Genomic DNA, 22,441 nt, shown 5'->3' on the forward strand with positions numbered 1-22,441 from the left:
ATGTATAGGCAACACACAGATGTTACTGGACAAAACATTGTGAGTTGTGACTTATAAAATATAGCTAGACTCACCTCAATCAACTATTCTCGCAAGTGGTGGTGTTTCTGCCCTTATTGGGTGGAGAAATTTTAATATGGTCACAAGACCAAACAAATAGTGTTTGGTCACACATACATAAACAAGTATTTTTTTAATGATGAAAAGAAAATTGATAAAAAAATAATTAAATATTTTGATGATAATATCTTCATGTGAGTGTGTCCAAAGACTATTTATTTGATCACGCTCGGTAAAAATAGGCACTTTAATTTTTTGGAGCTAAAACATGGAACTTTTTTTTTTGTGTTTTTTTTTTAACAAGTCAAAATGAGATATATATTAATAACCAATTTTTTTTTTTTGTGTTTTAACCTTTAGATTTCTAGAAGAAAGGGATCTTGATAATTCAAAACTTAATCGAGAGGTAAGTAAAGTCTGACAAAGAATTATTCGACATAGGAATCGACCTCAAGATTTCCTGAACAGTTTTTCCTTTAATGAAGCTCAATCACCACTTGAGTCCATTTGCTTGGTTGAACACTAGTCTTTTAGTTAATTTGAGAACTAGATCTAATTCGCCTGGCCATTTTCGACAGCCAACTTAGATTAATTCTAAATGTAAACAGTTCTTGAAGAAGAAAAAATATAAATACAATTCATACGCATTAAGCCACTAACATTATAATCATCTTTTACATTATCGGTAAATCAAAATTGTTAAATTACTAAAAAAAAATAGTATTTTTTTTGTTTGTCAAAATTTATTTAAACGCTAGACCTTTATTTCTTACATCTTTTAATCTCTTCACTGAACCAAGTAGACTACCTTTCCCTCGATTGCTAAAACTACTCGACTTTTACTATTTTTACCTTAAACGTTTTTTATGTATAAAATACTATAATTTCTTATGCGGTTCAATGGCTGAAAATGATTACATCAAGTATCAACAAACAAGCCATGTTAACCAGACACCATGTATGGTGATACAATATTGATTTTTGCTCCTAATGCTCGCATATCCTTGGATACTTGCTGTCTTTGTTAATTATTTTTCTGACCTTGCATGTTATGTGAATGATAAATGATATTTGTATAATTATGTTATGATAATTTGTATAATAATTATCTTACATTTATGTTGTTTTTTTTACTTTATCTTTCTATTGTTTTAATTTTCGTATCAATTTTTTTGTACATATTCGGTTGTCACATAAATTGTTATAAAAATAATTGTTTAAATAACACACATTTATGTGAATTATATTTAGTTTTATTATAGGATACTTGCTAACGAGTGTCCCTGAGATATTATTCTTTAAGAATCATAAATTTATAAACTATTTATTCAAAAAGTTAACTGTTACAATTTTCAATACAAGGAATACGAATTTTTATAAAAATTTACCATTTAAAATTTTTAAAAAGTGTTCCAAAAACACTTGTTAACATTTATTCATCATATTTGTAACAAGTTCCGATATAAGGTTGGTGGTGTTATGTTAGATCTAGATTTTAGTGGCAAAATATAAAACCCTTTTGAACTTTTTGCTCGATTTAGCCATCCGGGTTTGGTGAGTCCTATTTGATCAACCGTTGGAAATTCTTCAATTGCAAGGCACCAAATAAATAATGGAGTGTTTTCTTTCAAATTGATTTTTCACTACCTGGCTTCATCAGTAGTCCATTGTGTAATTTTTGATTCAGTCATTTTAAAATAGAATACTTGATTCATTCGGTCAATAAGGATTGCCTGGTTGTCACCTAAAAAAAGATTTTGGTTGGTTGTTAAAGATTTGACCCACATAATTGAATTTAAATTTTAGCCGCTTATATGAGAGTCTTGTTGATGAACATATTGAAGTATATTGCATATTGTGGAAATACTTGGGTGCCATTAATGACACCGTGCCATTAAATCCTGGTCATTGATGGCACCCAAACATTGTGGATGTGTGTGTGGTGGGGATCTAATGGCATGGTGCCATTAATGGCACCAAAGTGCCACCCTGCATATTGTATACAATAAGCACCTTTATGAGTGTTCATCGACCCTAATTTTCAGTAACAAGTGAGGTTAAAAGTAAATTTAAACCCAACAAAAACACACACATATTTATATATTCGAATCTAAATCAATCAAACTCAACCTCTATCAATTATGGCATTGTTTCACCTCTATCGATTATGGTATTGTTTCAACTCATTCAAACTCGGTCACCCGTAAATCAAACCAAACCATTATATGTTAGTATTATTAATTATTACTTTTATTTGACACTAAATCAGTAGTATTATTTTAAGGGTCATGTTAACTTGTGCCCTAAGGCACAAATTAAGGAACTTAAAATAGAATTAAGTAATAAATTTTATATTGAAAAGCTAACTTTGGAAACTTTTTAGACATTGAATGCACAATTTTCAAGAATTTTTTTTTACATTTGGTTTCTTAACTTATGCCTCAAGGGCACAAGTTAATATTTCCCTTATTTTAAAAGTATGTTTTGTTCATGTGATTTCAAACCATTATTTACTATTATTTTTTTATTCTATCTTGTTTTCTTGTTTCAGTAGTATAAAGAATCTATTTATTTGATTAAAAGTCAAATTTCTTAGTTTTTTTTAATAAATTAGTAAGGGTATCAACCGATTGAACCAAACCAAACCATTATTATTTATATAAATACTTTAAAATAATATTATTTCATTTGTTATACTCTTAGATCTAGAAAGTGCTTCTTCATCTCATTAGAGCATCTACAATGGAGACTCTCAATTTGGAGGTCTTAAACTGATCCCACATGGACACATCACTTTTTTATAATTGTTTAATAATAGTACCTAATAGGTACTCAACCACTCCAATGGAGACTCTCTAACAAAAGGTTTATATGGGTCCCACCAATAACTATTTATTTAAGACACTATTATCTGTTTTATAATATTAAATTGCAATTGAAAAGCAATAGTACAATGACAATGATTATTTTAAAAAAAAGTAATGTAGGGTCCACTTAAGCATTGAGGTCTTAAGTAAGACCATGAGTCCTAGAAGACCCTAAAAAAAAGTTCCACATTAGAGATGCCTATTAGGTACCGGATCTTAAATGGTGAAGACCTCACCAATGTGGATGCTCTTATAAGTGCCATTTTAAGCAATGCACATTTCTTAAAAAAAATAAAAATAATAGTGTAATCAAAACCCTTATATAAATAGAGCTATTTCAAGGGAACTGTTCTGCTGATTTGGCAATTTCTGAGTAATTTAGAGTTAATTTTCTTGTTTTGAGTTTTTAATAGGGAGTGGCCCGCTTAATAACCCATCATTATTGCTAAGAATAGGTAAGTACACCTATTAACATATTTAATTCCTGATTTTGCCTCTTTTAGGACCATGTGATCTGCATTCCCTATTAACACGCTCCCCAATACCTGTGTTTTCTGCGGTTTCAACGCTTTCTGCTGTTAGGAAGTGATGGTTTGATTATATCTTAATATAAAATGTACATCTAATTGGTTTAATATTACAAACAATACAGACGCTCCACCTTATATGGCCAAAAAAACATTATTTTAAACACTACACAAGTTGAAAGTTTTGATTTTATTTTTCTATATATACACAATGCCTTCGTTGCAGATCTTTTTCAATTTCCATTTCCTTCCACCTCTATATAGCTTTGTCATTGAAATCTTCATCAGTTTTCATTTGTTTCCTTTTCTTTTGTATTCCCTGCAAAAAATTTGAAGATGGATAAAATTATTAGAAAAGCTATTACATGAGAAAGTTGATGAATGAGACAACAACAAATATGAAGGAATACGAGATAAATTGTGTACTACTCCAAACCATAGTGGTTGACCTCTTCATTTCTTGCTTCTCAGATATACAAAGGTATTCCTTATATTTCTAATATACATCCTTCTAATTAGGACCATTTTAATGTATGTTAATTCTAATATACATCCTTTTTAGGTGTACTTTGCAGGCAGAAATTGTGAAGACAATGTTTGTTCATCAAAAAAGTTTTGAAGGCTCTAATTGTAAGTTGATGATTTAAATTCTGAACATCCTGAAGCAATCTATAATATTTTTTGTATTCAGCTGGGCTTATTTGTTATATTTAAGTTGATGATTTAAATTTTGAACATCCTGAAGTACCCACACCAGGAAAAGTTTATTGTTCAAGTTTAAATTCCAATTTTTATTATAAAATGACATCTGTCTAACCACATTTAAAAAGAAAGTAACATATTTTCTAAGGGATGCTTGCATAATATTCAAGAACCACTGAAGATTTACAACACACCAAGAGTCCAAAAAAGGTACATGTAATTTAGAGTTAAAGGCTTCTTTGTTGAATTATCTCATGTAGAGTTAAAAGATTAAATTCAGGTTTTGAAGTAAAAAAACATATGGGTTTCAAAAAGATTAAGACTTCAGGTTTTTCGGTAAATATGATACTTTGAATTGCAGCTTTTTCAAAGTGTCATATTTTTCATATTACTTTTACCGAGAAACCAAAATTTGTCATATTATTAGTAATCACATTAGGACTTCATGTTTTTCATTTAGAAATTCGGTAGAAAAAGGAAAACTTACATGCCTTTGTTTTCATCATGTCTAACTATTGACTCCTTGCAGAACTGTTGCTTCTAGCAGCTCCCCAAACTAAACCACATCAGATACTGACAAAGAAACAAGAAACAAAACATGTTAAATATTAAAACAAAACAAAAATGAAATTAAACAAGCAAGATACAATAAAACAGTAAAAGGAGAAATTAATTATTGAAGAACTACGCATCAAGCTTGATAAAGGATAGCTTATTCTATGACAATTGGCATAAGGGACAAGATTACTTTAATGTCCTAATTAAAAATATTATTTAAAATTTGGAACTTTTTATTTTAGTGTTGTCCAGATGATACAAAAATTGTCATTCTACTATGCTAATAACTTAATAAGCCTTTTGTCCCATCACATCTATTTGAAATGCTTGGGCTATAAATACAAAACAATGTAAATTGATTAGCGAAGAAACATAATTAAAATGGAGAGAAAAAAACGTACAGTAGGTGAATCTAGGCGAGGGAAGTGGTTGTCTCATCACCCTCAAGGATATTAACTGCAAAAAACAAGAGCAATCAGTTGAACGCATAAGAGACACACTCAATTCAGAAGCTTAAATTTAATTTGTTTCTTTTCATGTAAGCATTCCTTTTAAGAGGCTAAACAACCATAAATTAGTCTATGAGTATAATTGGGTTATGCAACACTGCAATATAATAGAACTTATCAAGAACATAAAGCAGGAAATAATATAACTTTTGCTTGAAAGATTCCCAACAGATATTACCAAACTGATAGAATTAATCATCATTAATTGCTTTAGTTATTTGTCAACAAAGGGAAATTTGGTTTGTTTGTTTGTTTATTTGATATTGGTGCTAAATTCAGGATGCTAACATTATATAATTGCTTTGTTTGAATGTATGAAATAATTATGATAGTGTTCAAATGTATGATTCAAGATGACTGTATCATGTGAAGATGATTTTTACTGAATCATACAAGTTAAACTTTAACTCAAACCCAAGATATTAGCGAGCAAAGTTGTTTTTTCTTCAAATGATCACTATATCACCAAATCATAATTAAGTAATCCATTCCATAGTGAAGAAGTTCGTAAATTACCATTTGAATCAGTTAGAAATTGAGCATCTACTCTGCAAACAGCCATTCGACGAAAAACTTCATAGACCGTTGATGTTTCAGGCACCATCAATGACTTTGAAAGTTGCAATGATGTCAGGTTCATCTCCCCCCCTAATCCAAAACCAAGAAGAAACAAAGTTATCAGTGCACGAAATAAAAATGTTAATAGAAAGTGCAGGAACATAAGACAATATGTTAGAGTGCAGTGTCATAGATTGTTATTTCTCTTTCAACATATGTAAGAATATTCAACCATTTAGACTTATTTACCACCAATAAAAAAAAAATGATAAACAACCCAAATTTACCTCACTTACAGCCAAGTCATAAAGTATGTTTGAATCTAACACAAATTATTTTAAATTTTTGAAGCACATATGATTATTTTTTATGCAATAAGTCCAAGGTGTTAATATAATTTAACAAAAAGGTTCTCATGTTATATTAAAGAATGCAGTTTATCTATTATTGAGCAGTGCTTGCTTGTTATATTCAAGTTGTTGATTTATATTCTAGACAGTGCTTGAAGCACCCACACCAGTAAATTATATCCAAAAATGCAACTTTTCTAAACATACATTTAGAAAGAAAACTAACACATTTTATGCAGTGCTTGCATTCCATTCAAAAATCGTTGATTTACAACACCAAAAGTCCAAGAAAGGTACTTGAAAGCATGTTCCACATAATAATCAAATGCATAAGGTGTATCCTTAAAGTTTTAATTCTTATCAAATTTGGCCGAGGTGTAATGGCTCTCATCATAACATGGGAAATTGGATGAGTAAGACCTTTAGATCAGATTATCATCTTATTATTATTATTTCCATTTGAATCGGGATATGAGTATCAACAAAGACAATATGGACACAACAAATGCAAGTTGTAGAAAACAAAATTAACACTCAAAGGATAAAACTCATACCTTCATTAACATGTCATTAGAAACATATTGAGAAGATGAAAATACTTTGTTATAGACAGATTTTTAAAATAAAAAAAAAATCTTCAAAATACCAAAATGCTAAATCACAAATATAGAGGAGTCACATTTTTTTTCTTAACCCAAGAAAATAATAATAATAACAATAATAATAGAAAGAAGAAAAAGACTACTTTTTTTACACAAATAAACAAAATATAAACTAATGGAATAAAGTTGAGACTTTGTTACAAACAAATTTAGAATTAAAAAAATGGCAGAGTACAAAGACAAAAATAGAGAAAGAAATTTTCCAGAAAAAAAATTGTGATTAATTTTTACTCAAATAAAAAAAATGTACATAATCCTGCCAAGGCCGGTCCCAAGCCCGGGTAAAATGGAGAGGGTTGTGTTAGGCCTCGACAGCCAACGTAAAACTTTGTCGAATCTCTATGACATGGACCAAATACGAAATAGTGTGAATGCTAGGTCGTTGCCCGGAAGCAACGCGCTGTATGGCTCGAGTACAGTGTCAAATGAGCAAGGGCCGCTGCATCGCCGCCTGGATGTAGTGAAAAATAAGCAAGGGTTCCCACATCTTCGTGAACGGGTGCGGGTAAAGAAGTTAGTTCATGAGAGTAGGATTCGTTTTGGAACTTGGAATATAGGTACTCTTACGGGTAAATCTTTGGAAGTAGTAGACACTATGACTAGGAGGAGGATTAACTTTATGTGCCTACAAGAAACTAAGTGGGTGGGGAAAAAGGCGAGAGAATTAGATAGTTCAGGATTTAAGCTTTGGTACACGGGTGAAGTTAGATCGAGAAATGGGGTAGGCATCATTGTGGATAAGGAGTGGAAGAAAGATATTGTGGATGTTAAAAGGATAGGAGATCGGATTATAGCCTTAAAGTGTGTAGTGGAACAAGACACCTTTAACGTAATTAGCGCTTATGCACCTCAGGTAGGACTAGAAGAACACCTTAAAGTAAAGTTTTGGGAGGAGCTAGAAGGATTAATTCAGGATATTCCATTAGGAGAAAAGATTTTTCTAGGAGGGGATTTGAATGGGCATGTAGGGAGGGTTTCGAGAGGTTTCGAGGGCGTGCATGGGGGGTATGGTCTCGGGGAGGTAAATGCGGAGGGAAATTCCATCTTAGATTTTTCATCGGCTTTTGATCTTACAATAGCAAATACGTGTTTTAGGAAAAGAGAGGAGCATCTCATCACTTACAAGAGTGGGGCCTCTTGTTCTCAGATCGATTTCTTTCTCATTAGGAAAACAGACAGGAAGATCTGTTTAGACTGTAAAGTCATACCGGGAGAGGGCTTAACTACCCAACATAGAGTAATGGTGATGGATGTAAGGGTTAAGAGGAGGGCAAAGAGAAGAGACCGTAGCGGGGCTCCGCGAATCAAGTGGTGGCATTTAAAGGGTGACAAACAAAGGATATTCCAACACAAGATATTAGAGGGAGGTTTCAGGCAACCACATGGAAGCGCTAATGATATGTGGGAGAGGATGGCTCATGAGATTAAGAAGGTGGCGAAAGAGACATTGGGAGAATCTAGAGGTTTTGGACCTAGGGGTAAAGAATCTTGGTGGTGGAATGACAGTGTTCAGAGTAAAGTTCGGATCAAGAGAGATTGTTTTAGAGATTGGTCTAAGTGTAAAAATGCCGAAACTTGGGATAAATATAAGATAGCTAGGAAAGAGGCTAAGAAGGCGGTGAGCGATGCGAGAACTCAAGCATTTGAAGGATTATACCAATCTTTAGGTACCAAGGAGGGGGAGAAATCTATATACAAGCTTGCGAAGGGACGAGAACGAAAGACAAGAGACCTGGACCAAGTGAAGTGTATTAAGGATGAAGAGGGTATAGTTTTGGTGCAAGAGAGAGATATTAAGGATAGATGGAAGAAGTATTTCCACAACTTATTTAATGAAGGATATGAGATCGTACCAGACTCTAACAGGTTAGACATCAGAGAGGAGGACCGAAACTATAACTATTATCGCCGGATTCAGGAGCACGAGGTGAAAGAAGCGTTGAAAAGGATGAGTAATGGCAAGGCAGTTGGGCCGGACAACATACCTATTGAAGTGTGGAAAAGTCTTGGCGATAGAGGAATTGGGTGGCTCACAAAACTTTTCAACGAGATTATGAGGACGAAGAAAATGCCGGACGAGTGGAGAAGAAGCACCTTAATTCCAATCTATAAGAACAAGGGGGATATACAAGATTGCGCGAATTATAGGGGAATTAAGCTAATGAGTCATACCATGAAGTTATGGGAAAGGGTAATTGAGCGAAGACTAAGAAAAGAGACTCACGTTACGGATAACCAATTTGGTTTTATGCCTGGGAGGTCGACTATGGAAGCGATCTACTTACTTCGACGCGTGATGGAGCGATATCGGACGGATAAAAAAGACTTGCACTTAGTTTTCATTGATTTGGAGAAGGCGTATGATAGAGTACCTAGAGAGATTTTGTGGAAAGCCCTGGAGAAGAAAGGGGTGAGGATTGCCTATATTAGAGCTATCCAGGATATGTATGAGGGGGCTTCGACTAGTGTGAGGACGCAGGATGGGGATACCGGAGATTTTCCCATAACAATAGGACTGCACCAAGGGTCAACCCTAAGTCCTTATCTTTTTACTTTAGTTTTGGATGTACTGACGGAACACATCCAAGAGTTGGCACCGAGATGTATGCTTTTTGCAGATGATGTAGTCTTGCTTGGTGAGTCGAGGGAGGAGTTAAACGGGAGGCTAGAGACTTGGAGGCAAGCCTTAGAAGCGTACGGTTTCCGCCTGAGTAGAAACAAGACGGAATATATGGAATGTAACTTCAGTAAAAGGAGAAGTGGGTCTACCTTAGAGGTGAAAGTTGGAGATCATATCATACCCCAAGTTACACGGTTTAGATATCTTGGGTCCATAGTACAAAATGACGGAGAAATAGAAGCTGATGTACATCATCGTATTCAAGCTGGGTGGTTGAAATGGAGAAGAGCCTCAGGTGTTTTGTGCGATAAGAAAGTACCACTTAAGCTGAAAGGAAAGTTCTATCGGACAGCAGTCAGACCGGCAATGTTGTATGGTACGGAGTGTTGGGCGATTAAGAGCCAACACGAGAGTAAAGTAAGCGTAGCGGAGATGAGGATGTTGCGTTGGATGAGTGGTAAGACTAGACATGATAGGATTAGGAATGACATCATTAGAGAGAGAGTGGGGGTAGCACCTATAGTAGAAAAGTTGGTAGAAAATAGGCTTAGATGGTTTGGACATGTAGAGAGAAGGCCCGTAGACGCCGTGGTAAGAAGAGTAGATCAAATGGAGGAGAGTCAGGTTAAAAGAGGTAGAGGAAGACCTAAGAAAACTATTAGAGAAACCATTAGAAAAGATTTAGAGGTCAATGAGTTGGATCCAAATATGGTCTTTGATAGAACATTATGGCGGCATTTGATCCATGTAGCCGACCCCACTTAGTGGGATAAGGCGTTGTTGTTGTTGTTGTTGAAAAAAAATGTACATATAAAAGAAGATGGATTTTTATTCTATATTTTTACAAGAAACGAGGCTTTGTTCTAGACAATTTAAACATTGTTTTATCCGATGCAAAAATTGGTAGATCCTCAAAAATAGTGAAAAAGAACAAACAAACCTCAAACAACATTCCTTCAAATAGCTGAGGTGAAAATACTCCAGTTAATATTTTTATTTGTGGGTTTTATTGTGAATATCAAGGAGGTTCTACTTTGTAACTTGGTTTCGTCAATGGAAGCTTGTGATGGCTGGAAAACGAACCAGAAATGACAGTCTAAAAAATAGAGTTTGTAGATCTAAAAACTAAAGATAAGAGTTTTATAGAGGAGAAAGGGGGGATCATGATGGTGGTTTTATTTTAGTATGAAGCGGTCGGAGTTGATGAAAAAAGAAGAGAGAAGGTGGATGCAATGGTGGTGGAGAAGGAAAAGGTGAAAAAAAGAAAGAAAAGAGAAGGGTAAGAAGGGAACACATGCAGGCAAATGGGAACCACATAATATTAACACTATGGATAATGACATAAAGATAAGCATTGGTGATGCTGACACGTGTGAGAGAGGCACATAAGGCAGCCACATGTGCTTTTCATCAAGAAAGAAATAATAATTCATCGCTACCCCTAAAAAAATACACAAGGATAAGCTAAAATTATTATGAGTAAAAATGTGGCCTTATTTTATTGAAAATTTTGTAAAACTCGAGTCATAGTAATTATTCGCTATGATCCTATTTATAAAAAATATTTAAATCAATGATATACTTCATCTAAAATTTGAATCAAATATATCTTTCTTTTTTTGTTGATTTAAAAATATTTCTTAAAAATATAATCAAAGAAGTAATTTTATTTAGCTACTTAGAAATAACTGTATTGGCTGTAATTATTTATTTGATTTCCTTTTCAAATAGCAACATAAATAACAACATAGCCTTGAAAATAATTTGTAGTAAATGGTACTAGCTTAAACAAAGAGGTTTGTTTGATAAAATTATGAGAACAAAATCAATATTCAATATTTAATTCTAAATAGATAAAAGTATTAGCAAATGTTATTTATCACACTTTTCAACAAACTCTTTATTATTTTATTGATTAAAATATACATGAATCTCACTTGAGTGCATATAAATCTAATGGGATCGATGTAGAAGGGTATTTAGTTTATGTTAGAGTAAACTGTCTCTAATTTTGTAAGACAATCTCAAATAAGTCTTTAAAATTATGAATATTTTAAAATTGTCCATGGCTCCATCAAGATTTTTGAAGTATCATATCAAGAATTTTTTTGATATCTCAAAGATTGGACATAAATTGTTGTGAAGTCATACTTGATTGAACTCGGTCCTATTATCGATTAATTTATTTTCTTTTATGTGATAAATAGTTAAAAAAATGGTTCTAAAATAATGATTAATAGTTATACCAATTTAGGTGAGCTAATTTAGCTTATTCAAGAAAAAAAATGATTAATAGATATAAATGAGAGGGATGTATGCAATTTTTTAAAATATTAATAGTCCGAGTCTTGGATTCTTTAGGCCAAATACCTCTGAGTCCTTTAAATTTCCCAAACAAGTCTATATACAATAAGGAGAATGGAGGGGTTAACCTCCAAGATTAGTAAATCCATGAAGTGATTTTAATTTCCCTTCCTTACTGCTTGTCTTTATTGAGATTGAGAATGCTTGTCTATATTGAGAATGATCATAAAATTATTAAGAAATTGCCATTTATCGTATTTTGGCTACTAATAACTAAAACATTTAGTCATGAACAAAATTCTCTAAGTTTGCTATATATATGGTCAAACATATGATTTATTAGGCTTGAAATAGATAACAGACCTGTCAAAAGAGGAAATCATAGATGTATATGTATACGCCCATCGTAGCCATCCGTCCATTTGATACGTCACTGAAATATCACATCAAATTCTGGCTTAATAAAGCATCATGATTTAGTATGACTAATTATCAAGTAACCTAGGAGAGAACTTGTAAATGCCACCCCAAGAAGAATAGATAATAACGGAAGCAAATTGAAACAAAACAAAAAAAACTATCCTTCATATAAAAGGGCCATGGAACAAGGCATATACTAAAAAAAACTATCCTTCATATAAAAGGGCCATGGAACAAGGCATATACTAAGTACCCAAATCTTGATAAATTTGGTGAAACTAAATATCTTATACTATTCGAAAAGGCAAATTACATTAAAACATTACTCCAATGATACTTATTATAAAGAACTATCCTTGAACTAAATACAAAGATCACCAATTTTGAGCGTAAACACCACCCTCAAGACTGGCAGGGAACAAACATATTGCATCATTGACAAACATCACAACCTACCATTACTATGCTATATGTAGATACAAGTTGAAGCTTTGACACAACATCCCACCTTATAATACTCGACTCTGCCTTCAAAACATGTTTATTTCGTTTTTTATATAAAATCCAAATAAAAACTATTGTTTTTACAAAATCATTACAAGAATTTAGAATCCCAAATACAATGTTGATGCTGTAGATTATACCCATTATCACTTAAAAGTGTATGAGAAAGGAAACACATAATTTAAAAAAAGGGCAACCTGGTGCACTAAAACTCCCGCATACGCAGGGTCAAGGAAAGGGTCCTATCACATAGTCAAAGGTAAAACAATTGAGACTATAGTTCAAATAAATCATTGAATTTCTATCATCCTCTTCATTTTTGCAGTTGCATGCCCTTATTATAAAGTAAATTATATATCTTCTCTAAATTCAGAAGTTTAAGTTATAACATCTCAATAAGGAGGCAATTATAAGTTTTTTAAAAACGTAATATTGTTTTATTGGAAGTTCTTTATGTATTCACCATTTAAATGCTCACAAGTCACTTCTACAACTAGCTTTCTAAAATTTCTATGTTGTATAGTAAGTATGTGGAAAAAGACTTCAATAGGAAACGGCATAACCCCTATGCATTCTTTCAATATATTCATTCAGAACACAACCCCTATGCATTCAGAAAGGGTTGGTTATGCTTGTCTAACAACAGAAAAAGAGGTATTAGATAGAAAAGAAAAACTTACATGTCTTTGTTTTCATCATGTCTACTTTTGACTCCTTGCTGAACTAATGCTTCTTCCATATCCCCAAACTCAACCATATCCCATTGCTAACAAACAAAGAAAAATCAAACCAAAACATATTAAATATTAAAACAAAACAAAAATGAATCTAATCAAGCGAGATACAATAAAACAGTATTCACTAAATAAGGAGAAATTAATTATTGAAGAACTATACATTAAGCTTGATAAATTGTTGCTTATCTTATGACAATTTGCATAAGGGTCAAGATTACTTGAATGTCCTAATTAGAAATATTATTTAAAATCAGGAACTTTTTATATTAGTGTTGGCCAGAAGATACAAAAGTTGTCAAAATTACATTATTCCACTATGCTAATAAGCCTTTTGTCCCATCACATCTATTAGAAATGCTTAGGCTATAAATACAAAACAAAGTAAATTGATTAAAGAATAAACTTAATTAAAATGGACGGAAAAACGTACAGTATGTGAATCTAGCTGGGGGAAGTGGGTGTCTCTCATCATAACTCACTAAGTTGCTGCCCTGGAAATGTGCATATTAACCACAAAAAACAAGAGCAATCAGTTGAACGCATAAGAGATACTAAAAAGAATCTACATGATGTATCCTAATTTAGAAGAAACTCTCGATTCACAAATTTTAAATTTAATTTGATTCTTTTCATGTAAGCAATATAGACTACTTGGTTGTTTTTTCACTATTGGTTTCAATTTTTAGTGAGTTGGTCATAAAAATATATGAATCAATTTGTTTTTAGGTTAGCCAAAAGATTAAAAACAATCTAAAATAAAAATAATAGTACCTTCATGGCTGCTATAAGGCAACGTTTCCTTATCTTTGTGAATTTCCTCCAAGAATTGAAGTCCAATATGTTCTGTCTGTTAGTTCTTCAGCTTTCTCATATACGCTATACTACCTTCGGTCATATGCTTCTTCAAATAGTTGTTTTCTCCAAACCCACCAAATGGTTTTGATGATGAATTTTTATCTTCATGCTGATCAATAGTTCAAAGAGATTTTCACATTAGCTTAAGAAACAAGATCAGAAGTCCTGCAGATCAATACTTCAAAGAGTTCTTTAGGATTAGAAGTCCTCCAGATCAATACTTGAAAGTTATTTGTGAATTCTAAAATGAACAATTGAGCCACTGACATCCCAGTATCATAAGCCAACCAATAGAGTAAGAATGCATTCGTAATTGCACGTTAGGGAAGCAAGATATACAAGAAATAGGATTAAGAATTATAATGTGTTATAAATCAAAGTAGAAGATGGTTATACAATACTAAGAAAACAGCACTGAACAATAAGCTCGGTGTACATATTTTAAACAGTTCAATAAGACCAATAAGATATGCATAAGTATTTTTTGTTATGGAAAGATATGCATAAGTTTTAGGGTAGTGTTACTAATTTATAAAAAATCATGTCAATTTTAGGCACAGCACAAGAAACCTACACGACCGAACCTATGAATGCTCAAATGTAACTCGCACATCTCAGTTTTCACTTTTGAACTCAAACCAAGTATCATATTTCATCAGTTGTATTCTGGATAAGAAGATTCAAAAATTGATGCAGCATTTTACAATGTATACTCATTGAGAGTCAACTTCAAATCAAGTCCAAGTCCACGGGAAGAATCGCATATGCAGCTTTGAAGGTTTGCATATGTCTGGGAGAGATTGTTTAAAACAGCCAACTATCCAATACAGATTAACCTCTTTATTCTGCTATACATCATTTTATGGTATTTATTATCATACAAAACTTAAACTAAAATTCAAACCCAAGAAATTAGGTTTAAAACTGGATTTTTTTTTCTATAAATCAAAAAACTATACAGAAGTTATACTTAAACTCAAACTAATAAATTCTAATGCAAAGCTGGATTTTTTTTCACAAAATGATAACCAAAACTAAAAACAACAATTGCTTTTCACTTTTTAACTTATCATTTAATGGTATTCATAAAATTTCTATCATCCTCTTCATTTTTTGCAGTTGGATACCCTTGTTATAATATCTTAATGAGGAGGCAAATGTAAGCATTTTAAAAACAAAATATTTTTTTTGGAAGTTCTTTGTGTATTCACCTTTTAAATGCTCACAAGTCACTTCTACACCTAGCTTTTTAAAATTTCGAAGTTGTATAGCAAGTATATGGAAAAAAGACTTTATTAGGAAAAGAAATCCCTATGCATTCTTTAAACATATTAATTCAGAACACAATCTTCTTTCTTTCTCAATTCTTTTAGAAAGGGTTGGTTATGCTTATCTAATAAGAGAAAAAGAGGTATTAGATAGAAAAGGAAAACTTACATGCCTTTGTTTTCATCATGTCTAACTATTGACTCCTTGCAGAACTGTTGCTTCTAGCAGCTCCCCAAACTCAACCACATCCAATACTAACAAACAAACAATCAAACAAGAAACAAAACATATTAAATATTAAAACAAAACAAAAATGAAATTAAACAAGCAAGATACAATAAAACAGTAAAAGGAGAAATTGATTATTGAAGAACTACTCATCAAGCTTAATAAAGGATAGTTTATTCTATGACAATTGGCATAAGGGACAAGATTACATTTACATTTTAGAAGTATATACATGGCAAAACCCAACATGTAACATTTACAAATGATGTTGGGTTTTGCCAAATGATGAATAATACTATTCGTATCTAGATTTCATCGGATGCATAAGGACGTGTTTACCAATTTGAAACATAATTTCAATTTTCATCAGGTACAGAAACGTTTACATTTTAGAAGTATAGACTTGGCAAAACCCAACATGTAGCAAATAAAAGTGATGAACAATGAGGTCTTAAAAATAGGATTGCCATCGTAAAATAACTTCACATAAGATCTTAAAAATCCTTAAAATAATGTTGTTAAATTGATAGAGACTGTCATGGTGGAGTTTGTAAAAACATCACATTTTAAATGGAACTAATTGACTTCCAATTTACCAGAAAGCAGAAGGTTAAATACCTGCTCTGATGTTGAAGGCGATTTTTCTGCTGTGCTTAGTCTCTGATGTTGGATGCGACTTTTCTGTTGCAACGATAGTACAGCCGCCACCATCACATGTAAGGAATGGGCCTTGATCAGTATGGAATTGAAATTTAATAATTTAATATAACTTCAAGTTCTTCACTCTAGCAACTTCAAATTAGAACCATATTCATGTTCACAATCAACTGATTTTGGGAAGAAACCATGACATCGATAACGTAAACACATGACAAGGACTGACCAAATTCAATTTTGTGAACAAATAAGTGAAAAAAATTCGAAGTAGCTTCCACTAATGTTAGGTCATTAAATTAGTAATTGTATTCGGTTATATTTATTACTAATAGGGTTGATTATTAAAGCGAGTTGATTTAAATGGCATGTGTTATGTATCGTTGCCATAGATTGCAATTTGCAAGTCGGTACTGCTATTTCATATTATTATTGGTATTGCCTAAAAATGCGGACCTGCAAGTTGCTATTGCATATTACTATATATATACATACTTGATTAGTCAATGCATTCCATATATTTTTAATTTTCTTCTACATCATTTGTATTGATTGGCCTTTGATATGTTACTATTTGCCCATAATCTTATTCTCGACCAATTTGACACAGTCAATTTGTGTTTCTACAAAGAAAAAATATGCAAGCTTATACATTTTATGAAATATATTCATATATGAGTATCATTAATTTGATTTTTGAAGTGGTAATCATCAAACAGGTTGCTCCTTCCATGACAGAATTATTTCCATATATATGTAGCTCTATATTTAACATGGCCTGCTTTATTTTTCTGTCAAATTGCAGCATTTGTGACTTTAAACCCTTTTTCTATTAGTCCATAAAACAACAAATTAAGTATAAAAAACATGAGAAAGCTAGAAACTTCAAAGTTCTAAAGACCAAAGAGATACAAATGAAAATAAACTGACATAAAGTAGATATTTAGTTTTGACAAAATACTCCAGGAATAAAAATTAAAAAAAACATATCATGAGAAAGTATGAAACGATATCAAACATAATACTCCAGGAATAAAGATCAACAGAGGCATATCACGATAAAGTATGAAATGGAAGTAAAAAGTAAAAAAAATGTGAGATTTAGCTTTGTTTGAATTATTTTATAGCAGTAGCGGCTCAATTCATGTTCTTAAATATTAGATCAGTAAATTGACAAGGTTAGTTAGGAAAATACTAACATTTTTAGTAAAGGCTTGTTCTTAAAAAATGCATCTATATGATAATTATTGCAACTTGTGTGCATGAATGGAAGTGATGACTACATAACATGAGAAACAATATGAAAAATACATATAAATATGGCACCAATACATATCCAACCACATTAATACAAATTTATGAACAAAAAGCCTTTACTAAAAATTGAGACATTGAGGTGGATGAATATTCATTACAAAAAGCATACTTATCATACAAAGCAGATTAGCCCATTTAGCATACACTTAAGATTTTTTGAAAAAACCAATTTAAATTTCATAGATCAATAAGAAACCAAGATACATAGATGTTCAAAACAAATAGAAATCTACAAAACTCACATGCAGAGGCTTATACTTTAATTTGAGTACATTTACAAGTGTCGTTCTTCTTGTACAATGCTTCATCCTCCGTCTTTTGAAGAAACATCAACAAAAAATCAAATTAGAAATCAAAACTCTGAAAAACATTAAAATAAAAACCTTCTATGAAACCCTAACTCGAAAATATATAAACGTTGGTCAATACTCTTAACTCAAATGAAAAATTAAACCCATCCAAATACAGATAAAAAAATTGTGAACTACTGAAAATAAAATCAATAACTTTGAGTGAGTTTTTACCATCTCGATCCTCGGTGGCGTTGCATGTCTGTTGTCCTCCACCATCGCAAAATCTAGATGAGAGAAGAACAATGGTGGTGATTGTGTTCTTAAATGGAGGTCGAACGGTTGGCATGCAAGGCTACAACTCTGATGTTGGAAGAGAGAAGAGAGCTTATCTGCTTTCTCATTCTGTGTTAAATGAGAATGAATGTATGGCTGTAGGAAGAAGAGAAAGAAAAAGGTATCCGAAAAGGTGAGTGAGTCACGTGACCAATGAAAGGAATGTGTGTGGCTCCTAATTTTTTTCTCATTTTTGAATAAAATAAGAAATCAAGTCTTTAACTATTACTCGCTCAGTTCCGGAATATCTAAGTCAGTTTGGTTTTTCACATTGATTAAGAAAAATATATAAATAAAGGGGAAAGTGGAATATATTGAATTGGGAATGATGAAAGTAGTATTAATTAGAGTTATATTGTATTGGAAATGATGAAAGTTGTATTGAAAATTGAAATGACTCAGTTATTTTGGGACACTTTTTTTTAGTAAATGGGTCAGATATTCCGGGAAGGAGGGAGTACATTAGAATTTAAAAATGGGTTAAATATGTTTTTAACCCTTACATTTTGCACCCCTTTGAAGAATAGTCCATATATTTTATTAAATGTTTTTAAAATCCTCACATTTTATCTCCGTCATCAAAATTAGTTTATGGTGTTTTGAAGAATAGTCCCTATATTTTATTAAATGTTTTTAAAATCCTCACATTTTATCTCCGTTATCAAAATTAATCTCTGCTCCTAATTCTCTAACGAAATGCTGATCTGGGAGTTAGTGGGTCCCAATTATTTTTGGGTTAAATATGTTTTTGGTCCCTACATTTTGCATGACTTTGAAGAATTGTCCTTATTATTTTAGGGATTTTAAAAACATTTATTGAAATGCAAGGACTATTTTTCAAAGTCACGGAAAATGTAGGGACCAAAAACATATTTAACCTTAAAATAATTGGGACCAACTAACTGTCACATCAACATTTCGTTAGAGAATTAACACCAGAGACTAATTTTGATAACGGAGAGAAAATGTGAGGATTTTAAAAATATTTAATGAAATGTAAGGACTATTCTTCAAATGGGCGCAAAGTGTAAGGACTAAAAACATATTTAACCCTTTAAAAAATTCTTCAAAATTTGTGATTTTTTCTTTTAGGCAAAATAGAAAATATAATAAATAAAAATAAAAAGGTACAACACAACAGATATGGAAGATGCAGCGTGATTTCCCAAACCCTAACTCGAACATATATAAATGTTAGTCAATACCCTAACTCTAAATAAGAAACTAAATCCATCCAAATTCATATAAAAAAAAATTGTAAACTACAAAAATTTAAATAAAAATTCACGTTTCTCATTTTCCCCATCAATAACTTTGAGTGAATTTTAACCAATTATATGCTTATTTCATCTCAATTCTCGGATTTGTAGAATAGATAGAGGGGGTTATTTCTATGGTGATAGTTTTTTTTAAAAGGTGTAAGGTGGGAGTCGAAATCTGACCGGAGAGGGTCGGATCTTCGGTAAATAAAATTATGCTTAAAACTTCAAACTTCCATGTGTTTTCAATAAACCTGTTTCTCAGAATAGTAGAATCTGCAAGTACAATTAATTGAGATTCATCTAGCATTACATTATAAAAATAAATCTATTGAAGAAATTCTCGAGTACTGTGAAAACACACATAATTATCATTTCACACTCGATCAATTCAATTCATTTACATTAAATGCAGTTTATATTAGATCGGTGATAACTCAGAAATCGTAACCGACGATATCTCACAAAAAACACAATCAAAATTACTTAAAACAGTTGAAAGGAAAAAGAAACGAAAAGCGAGACAATATGAACGTGAGAGATCATAAAATGGAAGGAAAAAAATGGATCGATCGAAAAAGAAAAAGAATAGAGAAAGGAAAGGTGGAATACCTGAAGAAGTGTTTGAGAGGTTGTGCGCTGTAAATAGAGGTCGAATGGTCAGCATGCAAAGGCTACGACTGAGAAGAAAACGTATCTGGTTTGACGCAGGAAGAAGAGAAACAAATAAGGGATCTCATAGAGTCACGTGACAAGTGAAGGAAAAAGGAATGTGTGTGGCTCCTAATTTTTTGATATTTTTAATCAAGTCTTATATTAAAAAATTCTTCAAAATTTGTGACTTCAGTGATTAGAAATCCACATCTAACATGAATAATTGAAGTATTCATACCAATGTTTTAAAAATTGGTACGGATCAGCTGGTTGAGCCGAAAATTTGAAAGGTGTTCGGTTCGGTCTGGTATAAAGCATACAAGTCAAAATTTGTGACCAATGTTTTTGCAACTCGGATGGTCTAAAGCATACAATTTTTTTTTCTAAGTTGAAAATAGAAATAAAAAGGTGACTGAAAATTGAGAAAGAGAAGAAGCATATCAAGTCAAAATTGCGATGTACTCCCTTCGTTTTAAAATGAATTTCATTTTAGTAAAAAAATTGTTTTAAAATAGATGTCATTTTCAGTTTTCGATGGAATAATTTTTCTGTCCAATTATACCCTCCAATAAATATTATGTAAGCTATTCTCAAAGTTTTATTTTACTTTGGTGGAAAACAAATATATAGTTAACAAGGATAATTTGGTAAAATAACAATCAAGGAACCTCAACTAGCCAGGAATTTTAGAAGAACTGTTCCGCATATTTAGAATTATCTTGGAGTTTTCAAAACGAGTTATCTGACCCGTTTCGAGCCAGCCAATCGGGTAACATGCTTTTTAGGGTGGGGCTAAAAAGCCCTATTTAAATATGGGCTGGAATAATAGAGCCTAAGCCCGGCTCTATACGGGCTCCCGGGCTAACAAGTCAGTTTGCCTAACTTATTGTTATTTTTTTAAACACTAAAAAGTTGGTTTATTCGTTTCATTAAATTGTATAGAGTAATTTCAATGCAAAAATTGTGAGTTTCTTATTTATATAGGATAACTTTTGTTCTTCATACAAGTTAAACCTCATTCTTTGTGCTTAAACCAAGTAGTGAAAATCCAATTTTTTTGGGTACATTTTTCCTCAATGTTGCTACTTTGCATATATTGACCTTTAGAGGCATTTGAAAAAAGAAATGAGGGTACCATCATCTTGTGGTAAAAATTGAGTGTTAGATCCAAACATTTAAAATCAAATGAAAGCCATGAACAAAAAGAAGAACATAGATACATGTTTGAAATTGAAGCTTGACATCAGATAAAACATCTTAGTCTATGTTATCTAATGATACCTTTCCTATGTTGTTTTAAGATGAAGCCTTCTTAAAATGAAATGCAAAACGACAGAACCAAATAGAAAGATATAAAAGAGTTGGTAAGGCTTATACAAACAACACAAACATTACAGTACATAATTAAAACATACACAAACAACACAAATAATTTAGGCTTTGTTGGATTGGGCTGATGTTCTTATGAGAAATCAGAAATTGGGCTACATACACCCCACTCTAGAGAGTTGTAGTTTTCTTTACTCGGGTTACCGGGGTTGCCCGTAGCCCGTATGGGTTAGCCCAAACAGGTTGTAGGCTTTTACGGGCTGAGCTAAAAAGCCCTGAAAAAATTTGGGTTACAATTTTTAGGCCCAAGCTCTACGTTTTATTCGGTCAATCATGTGATAACTATTTTCGTTCTTGCAAAGCATTCTTCAGTTAATGTCATTATACTTTAAATTTGTCAAAAAAATATAAATCATAATGTCAAAAATAATTATAAATTAACGGGCTACCCGCGGCCCGGTCAAGCTAGCTCGCGACGGGACCGGCAACGAATTGGGGCTAAAAAAGGCCCAGTTTTAAAAGGCCCCAGATTTTTACGTTCAAGCCCTACATTTTTCCGGGCTTTTGCGGGCCGGCCCGGTAGGTCCATCCCGTTTTGAAAGCTCTATTTGACACCATCTTAGAAATCGTGGTTGAGCCTAACACAATCCACAAAATCGGCTTTTGAGGTGAGGACTGTCCCACTTATAAACACATTGTCATATCATCTCTTATCCGATGTGGGACTGTTTGACAAAAATAAATATTACATAAATATATTTGATCATAGCAATATTTTGTATAATTCAATCAAATAAATATTTTATATTGTACCTTGGTGTCGTTTCTGACCTTGTAATGTTATGAGTTAGTCATCTATTCAGTATTTTTGA

The 22,441-nt window shown here is 32.2% G+C and overlaps 1 long non-coding RNA gene across 6 annotated transcripts; it reads right to left on the bottom strand.

Annotated features, from left to right (window-relative positions):
* Nucleotides 1-3,505: 3,505 nt before the first annotated feature.
* On the bottom strand, nt 3,506-18,413 carry LOC146934267 (uncharacterized). 6 transcript variants are annotated; one of them, XR_015007725.1, is made up of 12 exons: nt 18,226-18,413; nt 17,944-18,016; nt 16,349-16,411; nt 15,675-15,756; nt 14,150-14,342; nt 13,809-13,869; nt 13,322-13,407; nt 12,081-12,150; nt 5,740-5,871; nt 5,116-5,170; nt 4,648-4,729; nt 3,506-3,773 (listed from the first exon to the last, which is right to left on the bottom strand). It is a non-coding gene; the product is annotated as an uncharacterized LOC146934267 (long non-coding RNA). The 6 variants fall into 6 exon arrangements; XR_015007723.1 differs by having other exon boundaries at nt 15,671-15,756; XR_015007722.1 differs by having other exon boundaries at nt 16,349-16,459.
* Nucleotides 18,414-22,441: the final 4,028 nt, after the last annotated feature.

This window comes from Medicago sativa, chromosome 4, assembly GCF_051527215.1.
Source record: "Medicago sativa cultivar Bolivia chromosome 4, Bolivia_mono, whole genome shotgun sequence".
Taxonomy (NCBI): Eukaryota; Viridiplantae; Streptophyta; class Magnoliopsida; order Fabales; family Fabaceae; genus Medicago; species Medicago sativa.